Source organism: Amblyomma mixtum, chromosome 4, assembly GCF_055824585.1.
Source record: "Amblyomma mixtum isolate Tamu chromosome 4, ASM5582458v1, whole genome shotgun sequence".
Lineage (NCBI taxonomy): Eukaryota > Metazoa > Arthropoda > Arachnida > Ixodida > Ixodidae > Amblyomma > Amblyomma mixtum.
The window spans coordinates 80,969,488-80,990,099 of NC_143015.1; the positions used below are offsets into that span (position 1 = coordinate 80,969,488).

At 47.1% G+C, this 20,612-nt stretch overlaps 1 pseudogene across 1 annotated transcript in view; it reads left to right on the forward strand.

The window, feature by feature from the left end:
* The first annotated feature begins 1,610 nt into the window (after positions 1–1,610).
* LOC149347176 (uncharacterized) overlaps positions 1,611–20,612 on the forward strand; it is a 53,897-nt pseudogene continuing 34,895 nt past the window's right edge. The window contains exons 1-8 of the transcript XR_016282569.1: positions 1,611–1,620; positions 3,331–3,397; positions 4,343–4,464; positions 8,856–8,879; positions 10,712–10,785; positions 13,243–13,372; positions 15,840–15,863; positions 18,808–18,966. The product of XR_016282569.1 is annotated as an uncharacterized LOC149347176 (transcript). The remainder of the gene's footprint in view (positions 1,621–3,330; positions 3,398–4,342; positions 4,465–8,855; positions 8,880–10,711; positions 10,786–13,242; positions 13,373–15,839; positions 15,864–18,807; positions 18,967–20,612) is intronic.

Sequence of the window (20,612 nt, forward strand, 5' to 3'; positions counted from 1 at the left end):
AAAGAAACCTTACACTGGCAACGATTTCCCGGTAAAAACCGCTGACCCTACTGTAAACCTCAGCAGTTCCGACTACGTACTCCGGCAACAGGCGCCGCAGCCTAACTTGGCATACGGTGCGCAAAAACGGGTCTCTTGTGTCCCGAAAAAACAAGAAACGATTCACCAGCTGCCGAAGAAACAAATGGCCCAGTCTCAGCCCACCTTCCTGTACCCGTCTGAACAGGTTGGTCCGACTGCAGCGCTCCCAGTCAGACGACCAGATGAAGACGGCGAAAATTCTGTGCAGCTTTTGAATGCTTAACCGTGAACAGTGCAACACCTGCATGACGTACCAGAGCCTGCTGATGAAGAACAGGTTGCAAACAGTGGCTCTGGCAAAAATTGACAAGGTCGTCCCTTTCCAATTATCCGCTCTCTCCCGTATCTCTTTGACCTGCCCTGTCCAATACTGTTCGCTGTCACGGTACGCATCGAGCGGACCGCCCAAGTACTTATCTGGTGTCGTCGTCCAAGGCACACTGGCGAACCGTTCAGGCGTAGACGCCCACCCGCCATGCCACAGCCCGAGGCATTTCGACCAGTTAACCCCGCTTCCCGTAGCTTGGCTGAAATCGCGTACACATTTAACTGCCTCGCTTATGCCTCCCTCGTCCACGGCAAACACTGCAATGTCATCAGCGTACGCTAAGAGCTTAACTTCGGCTGCTTGCAAACTGAATCCGTTGAAGATACTGAAAAAGCATTTTGATCTGCGCGCCGGTTACCTACGTAACTCTGGTGATTACGCATTCTTCGCTCAAAGTCACCCGTCTCGCCGATGTACATACTCAGACGGGCAGTCCGTGCATAGGATCATTTCCTTCTTCAGCTTGTCTTTGATTTGCACAAGCTGACTCCTCAGTTTTCGAGCTGGCACATACGCGGTCATTACATCGTAGGACCGTATATGCGTGCCGAAGGTTCGCTAATCCCAAGAACATAGGGCATCGCGACTCGTTTCTGGGTAGCGGGATTAGCTTGCAGCCTGAAACGTCCCATATGGCGCTGTACAGAGTCCATGACATCTACAGGATAGCCACACGTAGCTATCCTGTAGTTAGGTGGGCAGATGAGATTAAAAAGCTTGCGGGGATACGGTGGCCGCAAGTGGCAATGGACAGGGCTAATTGGAGAGACATGAAAGAGGCATTTACATTGCAGGGGGCGTCGTCGCGCTGATGATGATGATGTCTGCCAGTAGAGGTACGTTGAAGCCTTTTGAGGTAGTTGATTTTATGGTCTTCAGTAAGCTCGGCACTTGTAATATGCATGCCTTTTGCAGCAATCTGCTGATTTCGGAGTAGACGTGTAAGCCAAGGGCCATATTCATGGCTGTGCGGATGAAAGCACCCTCCTCTGGTTCGGCCGTCTTATATACCCGACCCCCAGCATCGGCTAATGCAAAGCGGAATCCAACTGAAGAAGAGGACTGAACTGAAGCTGTCATGGGCGCGTGTCACGTGTCTTTGGGGAGCAAGCGCCGCAGAAGAAGAACCATAGCTCCGCGGTAGCCAGCAACGTTTATTCGCCTCCCAGCCTGCGTCCGACGCTGCACCAGGAGGAACAAGATGGCGGAAGGTGAGCGCACGCTGTGGCTTTCTCTAATATTTCCACGCCTACGCTGAGTGGGACGCAAGTTAACACAGGCCTTCTTTTGAAAGGAGGGATGCAGTGCTAAGTGCTTGGTAGGCCTCATTTTTCTAGTATTGCTATCCCCCTGCGGGGTAATGAAAACACGATAGCTAATTCGCAGGGAAGTACACCAGGGACCCGTGGTTTAGATGCGTACAAAGTTGCCGTGATTAGCTTGTAACTCATAGTGGCAACGGGGCCAAAGAGGGCTTCGTCCTCACAGGTAGGCCTAGTTAGGCACTCAAGCTGTTTGCCAGCCTAATAGCTAGATCTTCTTTTGTTCAATCATTTTTAGCTTCCCAAAAATTTAGTGACTCAGCTAGAGATTTTTTTTCTCCACGGAAGGGTAGCTGGGGACGACAATCAATGATCTCAGCCTTGGGCCCGAATGAAGAAGCTGTGCTATATGTGCAGCCAGCCATAGTTAGATTGCAGATGCCCTCCAGGCGAGCTTTTCATGAAAGCTGAGTAACCCATTATGTGATTTTAGTCATTGAACAGAAACAGTGTGCGCGTCAGTCGCGATTGAAAATAGATAAATGGCAGCGTAATTTCCCTGCTAAGAATTGGAAACAGCTACGGCTTTTGAAGGATTAAGCAGGTCTGAACATAGAGATTGTTTTTGTGGAGGGTGCGACTGTGCCTGACATTTGGACTTACAGTCCTAATAAGTGTGTTCGCGCTCAACATGTCGAGCGCTTTCAGTTCCGCATGCCATAATTGCGTGTGCATGACATGAGATAAAGCGACTAGTCTACTGTTTTAGGAGGATTTCCTTGAAAATCATCTCATTTAGAACTAGATATTTTCTCGAAGATGAACCACGGCTTTCTATATTTATGGATGTTGGCGCCATTAAAAATCGAACTCGCGTCACGTTGCCTTCGGCTCATTATAACCTCAATAGCCGCAGCGCCATTAAGTCGCAATTACTACTGACATTACAGATGAGTGCTTTTATTTAGGAGCTCACGCATATTTTTTTTCTGCTGCTTGTAGGGCTGCAGTCGCTTGTTATGCTGGCTATGCATTGTGAGACAGGCGCATCAGCAAGCAGCTTTTCTCGTCGTCGGTGGAGTCTTTGGGAGCGCTGACTGCAGAGTGCAAAAAAAAATACTTTAAGACTTTGTTCGTGGGTGGAACAATCTCTGCAGTAGAAAAGAAGTACACAGAGCTTTAGTCGAGCTCTCCGTGCCTTGCCGCCGGTCGTAGGCATGCTTGAAAAGCACCCTTGGAAATTTAGGGTGGTCACAGCGGCAATTCGCAGACATCGTCTGACCAGATTTGATCAATTCGGTACGCTTGTCTTGCTAAAAAAAGGGAATCGAAAGACAGTCACGAATCGAGCAAACGTAGCTGCCTTTTTTGTGAGTTCACATCGAGTCTTGTTGACACTATGCCTTTTAAAGCACTGTCACAGTGGAGAGTCGCAGACGTCGCGTGACTGAGTTTGATCTCGCTAAGCTCGCGCAAGTGTACACATGCTGCTGCGACCGTAACAAACAGACAAAAATATTCGCGTGGTGTCATGTGATCGTCGCTGTGAGCAACTTTAAAGGTGCGGTGTAATGGCGCCTCGTTGTGCATTTACCCCTAGTCGCCGAGAGCTTTGCCGCTGTTCTCCACACTTCCTGTCTTTGCGTTCGCGACCATAAGATGTCACACAATTTCTCTTCCTATTTTCAGAGGAGACCTTTATGCTGAGCTCCCACAGTTCCCCCGAGTAAGTACTGGAAGTTCAATCCAGTAACCTTAATAGGGCTGGAAACAGACTCCGCCATGTTAAAAAGCTGCAGTTGCGGCAACCGTGGAAGCAAAAAGAAATGGGCTGCCGTAACCCACCATGGTATGGAGATAGAGGGATGGTGAGAGCTTAAACACAACGTATGCCGTCTACCGTCACCGCTTACCGCTGGCCTCCAGTCCGCGTGTGCAGATGGGGCCAATGAACCAGGCACAGGCAGCTGCAGGGGCTTTTGGGACCTCTGAGCCATCAAAGACGTTCGCGCAAGAGGAGACGAGACAGAATGCGCCTCAGTCATTACTAAAGCCCGCTAACAAGGCTTTTACTCTGAACATATGGAACCGGAAGAAGGAGGTCACATGTCAGGAGATTTTAAGGCGAAAGCCTTTAATGGCTCATACTGTCGTCCGTTAGCAGAGGGTGTCACACGCGTTTACCTCGGGAACTAAAAAAGATAGAAGAAAACCAATGGTTCCTTCAGATAGAGCAGGAAATGAACCTATGAGCCAAGTTTGATGACGGTAGATTAATTAGGTGATTAATTATAGGCAAACATATCAAAATCGCGTCGGAATAGCACGGACGTCGATATAGCCACAGGAACGGTGTGACGCCACATCCACCAGAAGTCGTCACGGCATAGTGACAATTGTCACAGAATGGTCGGAAAAACGTCGGATTTGTGTCAAATCTGATGGAAAAATGTGTACTTAACCCTAGTTAACACTTAAGATCCCCGAAAAATGTATACTAATTTGGGTACCGATATAGCCACGGGATCGGTGTGACGTCACATCCCCGGAAGTCGTCACGGCGTAGTGTCCTCGGCTTTAGCCTCTCAACATTTTAGTTGCAAAAGTGTCCTCGCAATTTTTTCTCTAGTCACACTAACTCATGGTGATATTCCTCTGCCCTGTGATGCAGGGAGCGAAAGACTGAGGATGACTCATATCCGAACCAGCTGCTGCCCCTCATCTGCTGCGCTATACTCGGCCTGTTCATCATCATGATTATTCTGCTCATTATGTTATCGAACGTCTACGCCGGTGAGTACAGTACGCGTTTTAACGCGATAGGATTAAGGGGCTAGTGTCGCAGAAAAGCCGATGTCGGCGTCGTTGGCCTTGACGTTGTAACACGAAACACGATCTTGTGGAGATACGGGGAATCGAAGTGTTTAAGATTGCACGGAGCGCAGGCGCCGAACGCAATGCGAATGTTTTTTTTTCTTAGCGGACACTAACACTGTACAAAATCGTACACAGAACAATTTAGCCAACTCCTAACGCACTACGAATGTTCGTTGGTTAGGAGTGAATAAAAATGGTACCTAGTGGACGCATCGTAGTCTTCGACTTCATGAAGCGTCCTTGTGTACTGATGCGTACATGAGTAAATAAGAGTATGCCAAGTTTAAAACAGGATACAGTGAAAATCGCGCTCTGCTCTATAAAGAATTTTATATGACTGCCATGAGCTGTGAAACGCAGCGCCATCAATGCTGTTGAGATGAAAGTAAATTCGAATAGCTTGCGCTGAGGTACGGTAGTGTTCTGACCGTGTTCGGTTTGTTTATAAGTTTATTTGTTTGTGGAGTTTACGTTCCAAAGCGACTCCTGGTATGAGGGACGCCGTAATGGAGGGCTTCGGTAATTTCGGTGACCTGGCATTTTTAACGTGCACCTGCATCGCATAGTGCTTGTGTATTTGGAGGACAGACAGACGAAACCTTTGGAGACGTCGAATGGTTCGAACGCGATCCTAGTGATAACACGACGGTTTCGCCCCTGTCTGTGCGAGCGTTGGTTGAACCCTTCACGGCCACTTCGGACCTTTGCGCGTCATGTTTTGCGCGAGTGCCAACCATTGCAATGTCATGGAACCTGTACCGCGCAAGCGCTTGTGATGTACGCGTGTGTGTGGCGTTACGGTGAACAAAAAATTCAGGAGGCACTTTGTTGACCTAAAGTGCGGTAGGCGAAAGCCTTAAGCACGGTGTTGCTGCTTGTGTCACTGTTGTGTTGTTAAGATGTTAAGCTTCGCCTCTAAGAGTGAAACGCGACAGCGTCTTGCAGCGCTGCCAGGGAGTCCACAGAACGCCATCGCCCGTTCGGTTCTACGCCTTGCTTGTCGGTAAATTGGTTTTTGGAGCAAAGGAAATGTATCTGTCTCGCATACCTCGGTGGACACCTGAACCTCGCCGTAACGGGAAGGGAGAAAGATGGGAGTGAACGAAAAGACCGTATTCACTGGACGCGCCTTTGTTCATTCCAAACCATCGAGATGGCATGGCGGAGTGGTAGCGTGCTCGTCTCGCACTCCGGAGGCCTTAGTTCGATTCCCCAACTCGACCAATTTTCTACTCCGTTGTATTTATTTATCTGGTCTGACTAGAAAGGCTAATTAGGCTACTTGATCAATTAAGCAGTTAACTAACCTCAGTCCCATATACTTGGAGCATCACTATATCATCCCTTTAATTGGTTGCATGGTTACTAGCCAAAGTACAATTGACCCGTTTGAAATTCGCGCACTGTGACGTCACGACCATTTCGACCAGTTGAAAAGCGTGACATTTCTGTCGACAATTTCCGCTTCCGACGATGAGGCATTAAAGGCTTCCGCCTTAATACGACGCCAACGGAGACGCAGACCTCCGGTACGGCCGGTCTTTTCTCTTTCATTACAAAACTTTCTCCGTTCCTTCCCGGCGTGGTTAAGGTGTCCATCGATATGTGAGACAGTTACTCCGCCTTTCTTTCCGCGAAAATCACAATTAGAATGGTGACGCACAAAGGGCAATTCAGGGAGTATAGCGTCACTGCAGCCCGTTGGTGATCTCTTAGGGAGGGGGATGGGCTTCAGAGGCCTTCTAGACTCCGAGCGTATTGTCCAACGGGCAAGGCGTCGCACCGAATGGGCGTTCCGCGGAGTCCCTGGCAACGCTGTAACACGCTGTCGGGTTCCGCTCTTTAAGGCGGAACTTATGCTTCCTGGAATTTTTTTAAGAGCGTGAGCTCTTAAACTTTTCAAGGACGCGTCTGTCTGCAGTGAAGGTCAAATTGATCAAAACAGAAACTACGTGACCACATTATTTCATATTTCACATAGCAACAGTGGGCGCCTATCGCCTTAATTGATGGCTATACTTTCGATCCATTATATATGTGCCAGAATAACGGCCATCGAAGTGGGAACCCCCCGGGACCACCATTTGCATAAAATACGCGGGCCACCCGTTTCACGCAGAATGTTCCAAGGGGTGCTCCTAAGGATAAAATTACTAATTGGGATAGAGCCGAAAATATGTGCGGGATTCGCAAAGATGACCTTTCCGCCCCCAAGACATACATTCCGAGGACTTTCAGACGGCCATTGCTGCCGAACCGTTTGTCGCAGGGGGTTCCGGATGGTGTCAAACGATTCGTCTTGTTGGGATGAGCACGTTTATAAAATTTATTAACTGCAATGTCAAGTCAATATAGCAGGCATAACGTTAATGGCTGTAAATCGCAAAAGTAGTGCCAAATTTATGAGGTAGATGGCGCTGCTTGTGTCTTATAAGGGATGCTGCCGGAAAGCAAACGTCCGCGGATGTTTGGATTTCGTCCCCTCCACGTTTGCTGAGCACACCGCAGTAAACGCTTGAAGCTCCCGTAGATAACGCTTATGAATCGAGCACTGAGGCAGTGTTGGCAGAGAATTTTTTTTTTTGTGGAGTCGTCCGAGGTGGTTCATTTCCACAGCAAGCTGAGCGGTTTTCTTTGAGCATTGAAGAAAACATGAATCAGCAAAGCGCTGCAGATATGAGGCTTTAGATTTACGAGATTTATCGTGCACATGTCCTACCCTGCATGCAAAAGGAGTACCCATTTCAATACACATAATTTTACGTTCAGTGCTCAGCGGCACTCATCTCTGTCATAGGTGCGATTGTAGTATCATTAGACTGTAAATGGCCGCGCATAAACAAACAATAATAGACAAGATGCGGCGACGTGGCTTTGGCTCCCTCAGACGTCGTGTTGTCTCTTCAACGCCCAAGTCAATTACGTAAAAGTTAAGTGATTCAACTGTTTCGCGTGTAACTGCCCTAGTAGAGGGTATGCGAATGGCTGTTGCCAGCCGCTTTTGCATATAACCTAACAACCACCTTATTTCGCGTATCCATATTCACTTGCGGTTAATGAGGTTGTCGCTGTGCAATCTTCATGCCGTGAGATAGCATAAAAAGGTATTCCGTCCAGCTGCCTCTTCCTACCTTCGACAACTGGAAGAGGTATATGTACATAAAAACTGTGTTCCATGCTACTCGCATTGAATGGGTGTGGCTTGACGGGAACTCTGGCCACCGTGGACACGTGGCTGTATGCGTGTACAGAAATTTCTAGCATTTTTGGCATCCAGTGGTCGAATACCACTCAAGCGAAGACTCCGTAAGTGTATAAAACACGCTATTGGTAATCAGTGGCCACCAGTCCCTGTAACGTTTATAAATAAACTGTTGGTCATCAGTGCTTGACCTCCATGACGCATGCGCCTGGCCTTACTGATATCACATTGCCGATCGTAGTGCTGGGCTGGGTGCATTGCCCACGCTTTCAAATCAGTAGATATCGGCGCAGTACCAACATATTTCAGCTGTTTCCGAACGGAAGAGCCTTTCATTGCACTGTGTCATTTGTCCCGTTCGACAGATGCTCCTTATACTGTTTTCATAATCAGTCCGCCGGTCCAAACTAACTAGTTGCTGACGCCGGCATAAGTACCTGGTCACTTGACGGATTAGGTCACACTGCTGCAGTAGATACAGCCACCAGCAAAATTCGGTGTTTGCGTGGTCGCAAACAAAATTGCTTTAGTGCACCCTGGGGGGTGATCGCTTGGTGTCCATACCACTGGACAGCACGTGAGCGTCCCCTTGCAACCCTTAGCGCTTCGCGTTGTTTGCCTATGCACTGTGCCTAAGTGAAATATTTACGAACTCCAACAGGCTGTTACCATTTCGGCCGGCTGTGTTAAAAGCTGCATATCCTAAAGGGGAAAGAACCTACCACATTCTATGCTCTATCGCCGACTTAGTTACGCACCGGTCAAACAATATTTCATTCCATTTTTAGATCTCTTATGCCATAAACAATAAACAGCTTTTTTTTACCAAGCTACGACACCGTTTCATTTTCAAATTATTTAGTTCTCAATGTGTCCTACATCAATACTGGTAGTAAAGTTTGATTTGAATGCTGTAATAACACTTTTAATAACAGGTAATCCTAAAAATTTTTAATAAGAGATAGCAAACACTTGCACTTTCTAACAATTTACAACACTTTTATGAAACGCTGCATGGCGGCGGCTTTAAAGAAGGAGCTGGATTTTCCCCAAAAGACATATATTTAATGAGCATCAGTCTAAAAATTTTCGGCTCTTTTTACAGGCGGCGAAGGGCAAGTATCTCTTCGTAAGTATACTTTGTTATCACTACAACCCGCAAGCAAACAGTTCAGATTAGGGAGGAAAAAAAGCAGCACTCGGTATTTAGGTCGAGCTGATGGCTACTTATGGCTATGGAGGGTGACATTTTGCATCACGAGAACTCTAACCAGAGCTCATACAGCGACGTGTAGAATCAATTCACGTGATGTAACAAGCCCCGCTTCTCCGCCATTCTATGGTGCTATGGGTGCCCGAAGTGGCGATGTAGCAACATTAGAGACACAGAAAACTTTAGGGGACACTTAAACTTCGCCTAAACGGTTTGACGCCATAGCTTTAATGGGTCCACCTAGACACCTGGGATCCTAATTCGTGTCACGTCGAAGACACGGACACTCATGTCCAACATTCTGGGGCAAAACTTTGAAAATTGAAATATTTTAAGATAATCTTTGGAGATGTTGAAGGTAGTGGTCCGTTCTTCTGATATGCAGCAAAATCTTTCATTTAACGTGTTTCCGTAGATCGTATCAGACAGTTAAGACTGTCATAGACAAGCAGTGAGGAACGCTTTTTACGATAGCAAAAACGGTAATAGAGGAAAAGGAGAAAATAACTTTTACTGTCCAACAAATGCATCCCCCACCCCCCTCGGAACTAGGCAGGGGAGGCAGGAGGCATCGCTTTAGATGCTGGCCGGGAGGTCGTGTGTCCTGGCGGCCTCTTCAGCCAGTCGGACGAGGTGGAGCTGGAGCTCAGGGTCCGAACTACTCAGGAGGGTCTCCCAGGATTCTTTGGGGGCGACATTTTGCGCCCTTCCAGAAGAATTTCGGTTCTCCCAGAGGGTGGATGGACCCTCTCAATTTGCAGTGTGAACACTCGTCTGATCTTGTCTCCGGGAACATAGGTTCGCCAGGGTCGGGCATGGGGAACAGTTTGTGGTGAGTCGTCTCCACGCGATTACCTGTATATTACTGAACGGCGTGTCTGGAGGGAGGGTGTGTGTGTGTGTGTGTGTGTGTGTGTGTGTGTGTGTGTGTGTGTGTGTGTGTGTGTGTGTGTGTGTGTTTATGTGCAATGTATATGTATTCAGTATGAGTGCATGCGTTCTAATATCACGCAAACCTCTCGTCTCACCCCGAGACAAAAGACTGACAGAAGTGGACACACAAAGCGCTAACACACGACATTAATGTTTAATTAAAACACATATGTCCTATCTGTGCGACACCGAACGCCATGTGCGTGTTACAGCGGAAGCGAAGCTAAGCAATTTCCTTGCCACACATAGAAAGATATGGGATTTTGACGCAAGCTCTTCTCCGAATTACATATTTTCCTCTTGAATAATTTCAGGTGGGTCCCAATTTCTTTCAGTCCGATAAAAAAGCACTATGAAAAGTTTTACGATGTTTAGACTTGTTACAATGCAATACAAACATCTGATATTGATCCTTCCCTTTTTTTGTATTGTGTACATATTCATAGAGGCTATCAATAATAAAATGATTCCTTTGGCTTCATGGTTTTGTCGGTATGAAAGTAGAAGCCAGCACAGCCCACTTACTTTGCAGTCAAGAAATCCAGTTAAATGTTTCTATTTGCGCCATAATAGGCGCATGATTAAAACACAGCAGAAAAGCTGTTGTGTCATGCAATAAGGCATGTATAAACTGCGCCTTTTCCCACCAAAATCATTGTTTAAAAGGTACCACTGTGTTTGTACACCTTTGTTTTACTCCCTTGTCATCTGGTCCTCTTGAGCTTTGCAAACCATGACCCACAGAGCCTAATTTCTGATAATATATACCAATATCTCACGTTGTTTTCATTTCTCGGTCGATCGTTTTTCTACAGAAACCGAGTCCCCCAAGTACGCAAAAGTTACCGTCGGCGGAAGCGGGCACGGAGGTAAGTAGTGTGGAAGGCAAGTACAGGGCTATGTGAGTAAAGGAACAAAATGAGCAAAATGAACAAAAGGAGCAATGAGCTGTGGTTTTTAACACTCAGCACTTAACGTCAATGAAAAGCAGTCGCAGCTGCGTACACGCATTGCTCCAGGGAATTTGGTGCAGCTCCGAAGGAGGGACATGAAAAGCTTTTTGCACCTGGATCAACTCCTAAGCTTGTGTCGTGTGGATCGTGGGTGGTGGTGGTAAAAACTTTATTGGATGCACTGGGGTGGGATGTAGGGGAGAGTGGAGAGTTTTACCTGGTTGGTAGTCTATTCTGGGACACCAGTGACGTAGCCGCTGCCCGCGATTTTTGAATCGGATGATGGGGAAAATAAAACAGATCCTCCAAGAAGCCGCCGCTACAAAAATGGCATTTCTTCTAAGGTGCGAAGATATCCTCGTACGGTCATGTGGGTGGTAGTTTAATAGTTTATGTTCATGCACTTGTTTTGCTCTCCATCAGTCTGCTTCTTGAGTCCTTCTTTAAGAACGAAGTTTAGCTGCAAAGCTTACTTTCCACTGAAAAGTTGCAACGCTGGAGCCAACAGCCAAATATCTCATTCTGATGTCAACAGGACCAGCATGATACGGCGGCCTTATCTCTTCTTTCATCTATCATTTATATTTTTTTATATACGTCTTATATAACAACCGCTCATACGGCGAGTTTAAATTCTAGTACAACTGCCGTAGTTCAGTGAACAAGTTGTATACAAATTATAGTGCTGGGTCACACAGCGCTACAGCCATTGTTTTACGCACCGCTGAAAACCCTCATGGATGGGCGCACATTATTGACCTCGTCTGTATGGGAAGTTAACAGAACTGGGAAGGGAAATGCTAGATGGGCGCAAAATCCCGTACTGCTGACCATTTGATAGAGATGGGGTTAGCAGACCACTCCTACTTAGCTATCTGTTTGTTCGTTGTTCTGCCTTCTTGTGCACTGGAGTCTGAATATGTCGTATTAGTTCAAGTAAAATTGACACCCATGCCATTTGATGAGTAGGCTTGTTTGAAACAGAAGAGAGTGACTGTAGAGCAGATAAACTGGACGTAATACAATAGCGGTGACCATCCACTAAGTATTAAAGAACTCCTTAAAGCCCCAGAAGTTCTGACTACATGAAAACCTCGGAGCGACAGAACCTGTTTTTATGGATCTCTGCTTTGGTATTTCGACATCACCGTTAGCCTGTGGCTGGGTCACCACTGTGTTCTATTTCCGTGTCTTCATTTTCGGATCTATTCGCAAATAATTTTCAATTAGCCCAGCAAAACACTTGAAGCTGCCTCGCAGCCCGAGATATGCTCAGAAAAAGAAAGTGAGGACGAGGTGGCGGATGCTTGCACACAGCCTGAATGAACTGATAAGGAAATATGTACAATACCTGTCACACCCTGCCCCGCCTTTCTTCCCGCTTTCAAATACTTCACGCCATGTCGCCCTTACACTTGCTGGAATCTTGGTTGACTTTGCGCTACGAAACGTTCATTGGGCATGTGCATGGACGATAAGTTACTGTGTGAACCTACAACATGCACAGAAATCACAGAGCCAGGCGCACACAGCAATCCAGGGCACAATATGGCGACGCCCAGGGAGGAAAGGTCTGTGACATGTTAGCCTCTGCCTCAGAGGCACATATTATACATTTTATACAGAGTACCACTTCGTTCCCGAGAACACAGTGAGCCTTCTCAGATCATGGTTGATGCTCATGGTTAATGAGCTGTCACGACATTCATTTGCGCTTTTTATTTGTGTTCCTTCGTCAGCTATACCTTCATGCGCACTAGAAGTTTTGTAGAAAAGTGTTTGTAACCGTCTCCCGAAAACCTGGGCACTTGAATTATCCGCACACGCCGTGTGTGACAGCCATTAACTAATGGCACATCGCGCTTTACCCGCCGTCGTTTCTCTACTTGTAAAGGAGATCGTGTTCAAGTAAAGAGTATATTTTAGGTCTTCACAAGCAGTAAAATGCCGAATAGGCGCCGATCAGAAGATGAATGGAGTTTATTGCTATGTTGTATGGTGCGGATCATTGGGACATTCATGCAGCTTCGATTTCGCTCGTTTATTTCGCAGGCAAAGGAGGACCGGTTGCATCAGAAGAGGCCACAGTTGTGAAATCTACGGAATCGACAGCGGAACCGCCGAAAACACGGGTGCCTTCCACCTCCGTGACGAGGAATTCATCGGAAACTATGAAGCCTACGTTGACGCTCAAACCTACGGTCGTGAAGACGACCAGGTCTACAGCTCGGTCGACCGCATTGTCGACCAGAAACGTGACCACAAAACTAACGACAAAGGCACCCACAAAGACTACGACGAAAACCAGTACTATGACCACGACAACAACGACCAAAGCCACAACGCAGACCATAACGACTGCTTCGTCAACTACTACAAGCACCACGACTAAGGCAACGACAACGACGAAGCTTACGACGACTAAGGCAACGAGTACAACCAAAAAGTCGACGACCACCACAAAAACAACGTCAACAGCGTTGACGACGACCACAACGACAACAACGCCCTTTCCAGGAGAACGTGAGAACTCTCTTTCTTTCATATGGTACACGCCCGTTTCCTAATCAACCTAATTACCTGTCAAAAAGGCATTGACCGTCTGTGCCTCTGCCACCCCGAATCTGCAACGTAAATGTGCCCAATTCGGTGAGGCCTAGGTGTAGTATACAACAGTTACATTTTCTTCTTACGCATGTGAAAGAAAACGTGTAATGAGCCTTGATCTTGGCCCGGTAGCTAAGGCCTTTTGGTGAACAGCCGTAAGTCTCAGGTCTGAATATTGGTAGTTTTTTTTCATGCGAGGCGAAATACAAAACTACCCCTAAGCACTCAAATGAGAGAGCTTATGTTATGGAAACCAACTAGGTACAAACGTAATCGGGCAACCACATTTATGGCGCCTCTCATAACCAGCGTGAAGGTTCTGGATATTAAGCCCCTGATACAATATCTGTAAAAGTAATCAATGCCCCTGTGAGCAATTATCGCTTGATCAATGGATGCATTTATATTCATTCAGTATAGCAAGGACAGGCAATGGCACGGTGCACATGAAATTGGTTGCGACATTCCCAAATAATCAACAAACCAAAAATATTGTCCGACATTTTCCACTGGAGGCGCATATGATCTTTATGCGCAGTGCTGGATGGGGAAGCTTGCGCCCTCATGACTGAGTTAGGTGAGACGAGTATGGCTGTTTGGATAACAGTAGGTTAAATCATCACTACAAGTCCTCCCCGACACTGCGGTCAGTCATTTAAGTGGCAAGCTAGCCATCTGCGATGGACGTTAAGTGCTCAGTATCTCCTGCAACATAGAGAATAGCGTGCAGGCGTATACTGTCTCTGTTCACCAGGCAGCTAAGTGCTTAGTTTGAAGTGGCTTACGTAATAAGGTTCAATGTCTGCTTTGGAAAGGGCTGCAGTTATGACATATGTGGTAGGCAACGCAATCCAAGGGCATCATATGCAGGTCAATTAATGCAGCAGAATCCAGAAGGACCCTCAAACACACATGAGAACTCGTCCAGGAACAAAATGTCGGTGATACACGCCTCCATCGATCACATTCCTTCCACTTACCGTAGGACCGCAAATAAGATCGAAATAGTCTTACCACGGATAGAGCTTCGTCACGGCCGGCTGGCGAGTGCATGGCAGAAGTGCTCCATGCCCTTGCACAAAACTTTTATCACGTTTTACTGTAGACGTAACTTGTTCGAACTGTTCAAGAATTGATCGAACGCCGAAGCAGTGAGGTTCTCAAAACTTCCCCTGTACTGCCACTTGTGTAAGACTGTTCGCGCCGAAAGAAAATTTGCTAAGTAGCTGGTGAACGTCTTGCGGGACGCTGGAATGTGGATACTAGCTTCGTTTGAGTACTGTATTGGGATAACAAAGCGGAATTGCTGGCGCCGCTACTACAGTAACCGCCGAAGAATTTGTCTGGCCACGTAAAGCCAATTAAGCGCACTTTCGGGGGTCTCCAAGTCTCTCACCGATTTTAAATGTATTGAATCCTTGATAGAGGTTAGTGTAGCGAGCGATAGCGCAGTGTTGAAGGTTTTCGGAACCTCACGCCCTGTCATCGCATCCGCTTCATTTGAACCCTTGCCAGCGCCATCGTTGCTCCTACTGTGAGCCGTGCACACTCATTCGAGGCGAAATACAAACCTACCCGTAAGCTTGGTAGCACCGCGAAACGGTGGAAGGTTTGACATATGCGGATACCGTCTATTATACATCCCTTACACAGTACAGTTAAGTACGGACACGTGCTCTCGGAATCTCCCAAGGTGTGCGCGTGTGACCGACTGAAATTGGAATATTCCTTTGTATCCGAATCGCAAACTTGCACAAAGTATGCTTTCTGCAGGTGGTGGGCTTTCCAGAACAATATTTTGTGGCTCGATGTAAAAAAATTTCTTTCTTCCAAATGTAATCTTCCGAAAGAGATAGACGGAGTTTTCTGCTGTTCATACAGCCTGGTTAAGCTTTTTTTCCCATTGCTCATGTTCACGAAAGGGTCTTCCCAGTAACGATCCTGCGTTATATGTTTTAGCGCATCCCTTGGTGCCACGAATAATGTAAAAAGGAATGAACTGAGAGAAGCGCGCTGGTACAGTATGTGATACACGGAATTCAACGGTCCGAGGGGAGATATGCGCTATGAGTGGCGCCATGGAGTAGGCCGCCTTATTTTGACCATCTAGGATTTATTAACGTGCGATGATATCGCACAGCGCATGGTATTTTGTCTCCATAGAAATACGACCTCCGCGGAAGGAATGGAACCCGCAGCGTTGGTACCAGCACCCAAGCGCCAAAGTCACTGAGTTACTGCTGGAGCAGCCTGTTTCTCAGTACTTATATTTCTTTTCTATCTGCATCAGCCCTTTACATGTATATTTATCTGCTCTGGAGGGCTGGTTTTCGCTCGCTCTTGTAGGTGACTTGGCAACACAGGAATAATTTTTCTTTTGCAGCATCAAGGCCAGGGAAGCCACCTCGTAAGTATTTCACTTACATTCCTAATATATTTCATGCTGCGCAACTTACTGCTATTATTTACCGACCCTCACACTGCCTGAACCAGGTGATAACGTGGGCGTAGCGGCGCCTTGCCCATTGATGGAAGGCACAAAAAGTTATAGAATTATGCCCACCAAATCACCTGTACAGATAAATGTACTCAGCATCATAAAAAAAGGACTATTGTTACGTGGCGGCCAGCCGAAAAATGAGACGTGGTGAACCATGAGCAAGAGATGATTTAATGGCCGCTGGCCGAGCGCGAGCACTCCGTCCCGCGCCACTGCCAGCTTCGTCTTCGTCACACTACCCGCGGCCTCCGAGCGATCGTCCCGATCGGTGACGAACAGACGGCGAAATGGCGATGGTCTTGAGTGGGGGGTTGAACAGGATGTAGAAGATGGTGCAGTGCTGGCCGCCACGATGAGAACGATGAGAGCATGAGTCCCGGCCCACGAAGCATCCGGGCCAACGATGAAAGAATGAGTCCCGGCCCACGAAGCATCCGGGCCGGAGGGTGCCAGGAGCTGACGGCCGAGGTCCGTGGCCGCACCGGACGGCAGGGGCAGGGGGGCGGCGTCTTCATGTGTGGGCAGGGTCTTGGGTCGGTCGGGTCTCGGGTCGGTTGGGTCTCGGGTCGTCGTGTCTTGTGGTCCGGGTGGGGGACGGGGCTGGGGTGAGCGGCGAGGTCGGTTCAGGTCAGGCGGGCTGGGGCATGGCCGGGCGGCGCGGACCAGGCACTCAAGGCCGACGTCCACGGCAGACGCAGGACACCGAAGCTCCGGGACCAGGATGGCGATGAAGGGACCCCCGCACCTCCACCAAATGTTACGTGGCGGCCAGCCGAAAAATGAGACTTGGTGAACCATGAGCAAGAGATGATTTAATGGCCGCTGGCCTAGCGCGAGCACTCCGTCCCGAGCCACTGCCAGCTTCGTCTTCGTCACAATATCATCCGTTTTGCCGTCCGAATGCTCCACAAATATCCCATCTTCAACACACAAGAGATTGTTGAAAACAGCCAGTCATAAGCCATTTATAAATACAGTGGGATGCAGAAGCTTATTTGTTTCCTCGGCATGACAGCTTACGACAGATTCCTCTATTAGTCACAACTAGGCCCAACTCCGATACATGCACCAAGCACTATTTAACCTTCACGGCTACTTAACGTACAAACATCGCCAATGAAAAACCAGCCTTACGCTTGAAGGCAGATCAACGGCTTGGCGATTCAAGGCCTGCTATGACATGATGGCATTAAAATAGCGGTCCAGTTCCTTTCCTATTAGTGACTGGTTCTATAAAAGCCATGCCTGAACGATCACTGGGCATGCAGGAGGCAATGAAAAAATATGTCGCCGTTAAATCTATGGCTTGTTGCGGTTGATTCAGGGAAACGCAGCTATAGGAAAGTAAGCTTGGTATCCCGTCTGACTGTTATTGAGAATTTGCGCTAGAACAGCAGACTGTATAGTGACTGCAAACGCAAGACACGCCTTGCCTTGTTCTTCTCACGAAGCGACTAATTAGGCTTACAGCTATCCCAGACGGATAGCTAGACAGACTCGCTCCTGTCCTGAACAGACTCTCTCTTAAAGAGGGAACGCGCAGCATGACGTCGCGTAAGCTAATCTTGAATGTAGAGAAAACAGGATAAAGGATGCAATACTTAGAAAAAGAAAATCGGGACAATCGTTCTATGATAAATCAAAAGGCAGTGCCTTACTGTTTTAGGCTAGACCAGGGTGTAAGATTGCGAAGCTACAGAAAGATGGCATATTGTATTATGTGGTAAATGTGTCGAAACATCGTATACTAGAACACTACGATATATCCATCTAGATTTCGGTGGATGCAGTCATCCTCCTTGAGGGTCTAGAGTTTAGAGACAACAAAGGGGATCTGAATGATTCTTCGGTAGTGGTTATCAAAAAGCGATTGGAAGAGTGGTGGCTGAGAAGCAAGGAACTGAGAGGTTAGAAGTGCTTCATTAAAAAAATATATTTAAAGAAACGGCAAATTACAGAAATTTAGAGCATTGAAAGACTTACAGAATTCAAAAGAAAACCCTTAAATTTGACGGTAAACTTAAGGAAATGTAAAGAAAAAAAGCTGAGCACGGTGGTAACTGCCACCACCGTGTTTCGAAGGGAACGCTCCAATCTACCAGCCATCCATCCATCCATTATGGCGCTGTGACTTCGATGCTACGGAAAGAGGTCTTTCGCTTAATCTCTCAGTATTGCGGCTGTCCCGCACGCTATTCTGACTGGTCACTACCAGGTTGCACTTATATTGGCATTTGCCATTCTTAAATTAACTTTCGCCCACCAATTAAGTATACAGACGTCGCGCGCCAATACGTAAGAAGGTATTTTATATGAATAATCAATAACTGGCCATTTGTCCTCGTCTGACAGCAGCTGACAATGATTCTGTCTAATCGGCACACCACCTAGAAATAAACTAGCCATAAATGTACAACTGTAGCTTCCCCTAACAGATTCCTTCAGACATCGTAGCCATAATTGATTGTGCGCGTAATATTGAGCTAAACGGGGAGCCCTTATTATTGGATATGTCAGAAACTTGACTCCTAATTTCTCGTCGTAAGAGTTTTTGAAATCGTCCTACAAACAACCGATTCAGTTCAACGTCCTCCACATCGGTATTAGTCTATAGACTTTGCAACTAGGTTTCAGTGGGCCGTACACTGGGGCCAACGCTACCTCTAGTCTCTTCCATCGTGTGCTCACTGTTCATATGGGCTCCCTGAGTGAGTGCGCAATAATAAGTCTTAAATTTACCATCATGCTTGAAAGAGATGATACGACAGACGGTGCTGTCGTCTTCGCAGCACCCTTGAACGGCTTGCAGTAGCATCAGCGCTACGCCACAGTGCGCTCTTCACTTTTGCAGGTCGGTACACTCTTATATGTGCCTTCGAGTACGTCACCAAACATAGGTTGCCTAAGCAACACCAGTGCACGGACTACGTCTACATGCGGACGTTCAACTACCAAAGGCACAAAATCGAGGATGTAAAGAGACTCTACTTTGGCCGCAAGAGGCTCAAGGGTGAGTACTAAGGGACACTTTTGCGCGGCCTTCAGATTAGCGTCACAGGCCACTGGCCATTTTAGAGCGATATTTCTATTGAGTACAGAAACTCGAGTTATAGTCGGAATGTAGGTTTGACATTGAAGTGACATTAGGACTTAGCGATTTCATAGCAACGGCCTCAAGTCAGATTTTGAAGGATACCTTTGACTGGGCCAATGTGATGGCGTCGGAAAATTTGGCCCCGTCATTACCAACATTAGCCTATCCCGCCCCCCCCCCCCCCCCCCCCACATTTAGACCAACCCCGCCCCCGAAATTCGACCTCAAATTTTGAACAAATACCAGTATCGAGGCTAATATGAATATACCCAATATGAAGGCGGGATCCAATTTTGGCCTTACGAGTGATCCTCGCAGAGATGACGTGTTTCGAACTGGAAACCATAGCTAACTACTTCACGGACCACAAGGCGACGTTTGTAAAAATCTGAGCGAAACAAGAAGCACAACTTATTAAATGGTTAAAACTTTAAAACTTAGTACTTAATCCCACTACACATAGCAACCGGCCGCAAGCAACAAGTTAAGCGAAGGAATAAGAAACGGCAAAATAACAGTAGAGCTAAGAATAGCTGTCGCGCGAGGATTCGGTGTAACAGAGTTATATCGCTATCATTTTTTCAGGATGTTTGCATGGTCGCCCTGGCCCGCCTGCTTATGATGGAAAAAAGTTTCAGCTAATTAGGAAGAAAAACGCAATTCCTTTTAAACGATTAGCATTGTTAATATCCATTAATGTTGGTTCCAGTGCAGGAAGAAAAAAAGGGGTACAGAAAACACTCCTTTTGATTTGTCTAATTTTTTTTAAGCTTTTGAAAATAAATTTATAGACGATCAATGCAATTGAAGCGGACGAATATGCGCCCGCTTTAGAGTTTGTTTCAGACGGAGCAGATGCTGCCAGAGGCAGTTTAAGGCCGTGCGAGCGGGTGGCGTGATCATATCTTTCGACGACCGCGTCACATGCTGTGCCCCGCCATATCCCATTTCCACTCTCGGCCACCGACCGGCGCCAGCTCCCTTGTCTCTTGCGCCTCCCACTTTTGACGCTCCCTTCGCAGGCATCCTCTCTCCACTTTGAGAGCTGACAACTGAGGCTTCAGGGGAACGGCTGGACCGATTTCTCCAACGTCGACGTTCTAATGCTAGCTCATTAAAAGCACTGCGCCATGAAGGGGGCTGCAACATCGTTTAGATTAAGTGCAAGTACTGGATGAGCTGAGGGACTTTTTGCGTTCAGGGTATAGTTATTTAGAACCTGCGTTCAAAAAACAAGAAATATTCGAAAAATAACGCATATTAGAGACCTTATAGCTTCTGCTATGACTGACAAAACGCAATAATATTTGTCAGTGTTTCGATTGTTCATATTTCACAGAGTCTGCAAAATGTACAATCTTTGTCAAAAGTTTAGAGCCCAGGGGGTTTACTTCTTAGCCTTGCAGTCGGACTCCTGAAGCATTCCGGGAAGTCCTGTCCAATGAAGGAGGCAGAACCAGAAATCTTCTTACCAAGAGGAAATTTGGAGCGCTGGAGATGCATCACGAACCACACAGTGAGGCTCAGAAGCAAACCCCCTGGGCTCCAAACTTTTGACAAAG